This window comes from Poecilia formosa, unplaced genomic scaffold, assembly GCF_000485575.1.
Source record: "Poecilia formosa unplaced genomic scaffold, Poecilia_formosa-5.1.2 Scaffold92, whole genome shotgun sequence".
NCBI lineage: Eukaryota > Metazoa > Chordata > Actinopteri > Cyprinodontiformes > Poeciliidae > Poecilia > Poecilia formosa.
The window spans coordinates 1,795,558-1,798,834 of record NW_006800031.1 but is presented as its reverse complement, the minus strand read 5'-3'; the positions used below and the strand labels follow the sequence as shown (position 1 = coordinate 1,798,834).

Here is a 3,277-nt window from a genome sequence, read left to right as displayed (position 1 = left end):
GGACCCCTAGCTGTGCCATGGGCTGGCTATGCCCTGCCTGCAGAGAAGTGTGACAGAGGGACCTGTCAGCTCTGATGCCTTGCCCAAGAACACGCTGTCACCGTGGCATAATAGAAGCAGACTGAGTGGCCCCTGGCCTGCACAAACACCACGGCCCCTGCTGAACAATTAGAAAGAGCTTTCCAACAAAGAGGGGCCAACAAAAAATCCATGTTAAATTAGGCATTTAATTCAACACTTGGTCACAAGGGCAAAATAATCAGAGGGAAATCCGACAAAAATAATAAAAAAAACCCCATCATGAAAACAAGAAGAGACATAGCATCATGAGCCTGACAGAGGTGAGCTAGGTGAACACAGAGATTCAAAGAGAGGTTAATAAACGAAACCCTTTTTTTGCAGCAGCAAACAAAAGTCCAAAATCTGATCTGAACTTTCAACTGGAAACACGGATATGAGGAGAAGGATAATTGCATTTGTCACGGATCTAAGGCTTAAAATTCCTCTGTGCACATCAGAGAGTGAAGCTGGATTTTCAAAAAGTCCACGCTTGCTCCAGTCGCTCACTGCTCTCTGTGAAATTAAAAGCACAATTTAAAAGAACAGAGAAGCCAGCAGCACCAACCACACTGAGGCAGCACAATAAACTGAGACATTTCTATTGTCTCAGTTTACTGTAACAGTCATTAGTCTAGTTTAAATAAAGTTCATGTCCACAACTCTGTGAATATGACATCAATACATTTTATTTAATTAAAACACACATTACACCTTTCCAAGGAGTTCTAGGCTGTATAAAGACGAGGATATTCAACTTCATTTTCATGGCATTCTTAGTTGAAATACCTAACAAACTATTAAAAAGAATAATAAATACCATTTGAATTAGAAATCAATATTTATGTATTGTTATATAAAAAATAAATAAGCCAAGCCTGAATAACCAATAAAAAAAAACATAACCAGCAACAATGCAAAAGGTACTGGCAAACTACACAGTGTTTATTGGATGAAAGTTATATTCATTGTTAAACTGGAACCTAATCTTCCATCGGAAAACGAAATCCAAAGTCAGTCAGGTGTCTGTTTAATTCTTAACAGCTTGTTGGTCTAATAGGGATTTTGAAGAATGGTAAACATGTTTAGAAGAGGAAAATCAAAATGAGTCAAAGTTTTGGAAGTTGTTTAGACATCCTGCAAATTGAGAAAGAACTTAAGGAACAGAACGGCACAGAGCGTGCCGTTCTGTTTATTTCATTGGAACTGTGTGTTTTTGCTCTGTGGTTCCTCTGCCTTTGCTCCTCTAGCTGGAAGGAAAGTTAGTTGAGCTCTTAGGAAGGACTGGTCTGCCAGGATGTCACCCTTTTAAAGCCAACCAAGCTGGACGCCATGTGACTTGGTTTGGGAGGTCTGGAGGTCCATCATTTTGATTTGGCGAAACTTTTTTGACAGTTTGAACATTTATAAAGCGATTACAGATCTTTAATCAAAATTAAGCAAGTTAGCGTAGTGGATGATGTTACGCAAACAATTATTGCAACCACCGTCCACAGGATAATGAGTCCTGGGTTTAATGGTTTGGATCTGAAGTTTTTCTCTGATAAAAGCTTTAATATCTCTGAACTTAATTCTTAATATTGCACTCACTCTTTCACCTGGACCACACCAGTCAGGGATCAACCAATCAGCAGCCAAGTTAAGATATTTTATCCAGCCAATGAGCTAAGGAGAGGCTTCTGTAGTCCACTTAGCAATAGATAATTGACTAAATAAAAATATTAAACATTCTTGATTTGCACAAAAAAAAAGATATTTTCAACACAGAAAATAACTTCACAGCATAAAACTTTCACAAACCATGCTGGATAATTACTGTTTTAAATAAGAAAGAATAACATAGACAACCTTTACGGTCTTGTGTTTTTACTATGAAAGTCTAATTTAGTTACAAGTGGATTCAAATAAACATAAAAAACAACAGAATGGCAGTTTTGAAACATCAGTAATGAAAGAGACTAACTTTGAGAAAGAGTGTTTCTTTAAAGTTTAAGTGGTCATTGAAAGATTAATCAAATTTAAGTGAATCATTACTGTTCAAAGAAAACTAAACTAAAAACTAAATTAAAACCTTAAAATGCTGCATTCTTTACCAGCTGATATTGCAAATATCTGGAACCTGACATTTGTAATCTCCTAATACCTGTTACATCACTGTGACACGTATCAATATACCACCACCGGCTTGCATTTTGCTGTAGGGCTCAACATCTCTACAATAAAAATACAATATATGACCTAATATTAAAATGTGCCATCAGTTAAACAATATGGCATGGACTCTTTTAAAATGTTTTGAAACCATAATAAAAAAAAAAAACAACTCTTAATTTGTAGTTCTGGTTGCTTTATGGTTTAATTAAAGCTCTAAGGTAATACACAGGATTTAAGTAGAAAGGAGAGCAGCTCCAGCAGAGCTTGTTCAACACGGGATAATTACAACAGAGGGAAAACCTCGGCAGAGTCAAAGGAATTCTGTCTGATGTATTCAAGAGTGAAGGGATTGCTGGTAATCCTTAAATAAATTCTAATTGCAGTGAGATGTTTAACATAAGACAGCCTCCGATTTCTATTTATTCAAGTCCTAGTGAGTTGGACGTTTTGAGTAAATTACCCTAAAAATGATCAAAAGGAAGAAGAGGGAGGTCACGGGGGAGCACACACTGCCACAAAATGCCAGATTACACCGAGGAAGTCACAAAATGCAGAACAGGTGATTTCTTTGACGTGACAGACATGCCGTCAGATACACACTACTAGTACACTCTGAACATTTAAGTTACTACCACAAATTTCTCTGTTTTTATAGGGACTTTCATTGCTGTGCATACCTGGTTTCCAAAAAAAACAATTATTCATAGTGAGTAAAATGAGAAAACACTTGTCACTGCATTTACAGCTTCATGCCTTTCCCTCCTGAAGAAAACATTGCCACTGTATGATGCTGCCACTTCCATGGTGGTGTGTTCAGTGCAGGTTGTAGTTTTCTGCCACACGTTGTACTTTGTGGGACAAAATAAGGTTCAATTTTGGTTACATCTGACCAGAACACATTCTCCTAAACATTGGTGAGCTTCTATGTGGCTTATGGCAAACTGCATATGGAACTTGTAATGTTTTCTTTCTTTTCACCACTCTGTCATAAAGGCCAGATTTATAGGATGAAAAACTAATAGTTGTCTTGGCAACATATTTTCCCACCTAAGCTAGAGATGAGTAT

The 3,277-nt window shown here is 37.1% G+C and overlaps 1 long non-coding RNA gene across 1 annotated transcript in view; it reads right to left on the bottom strand.

Moving 5' to 3' along the window:
- Positions 1 to 207: 207 nt before the first annotated feature.
- LOC107836853 (uncharacterized) overlaps positions 208 to 3,277 on the bottom strand; it is a 44,690-nt gene continuing 41,620 nt past the window's right edge. Inside the window, exon 3 of the long non-coding RNA XR_001662821.1 lies at positions 208 to 573. This is a non-coding gene — a long non-coding RNA (uncharacterized LOC107836853). The remainder of the gene's footprint in view (positions 574 to 3,277) is intronic.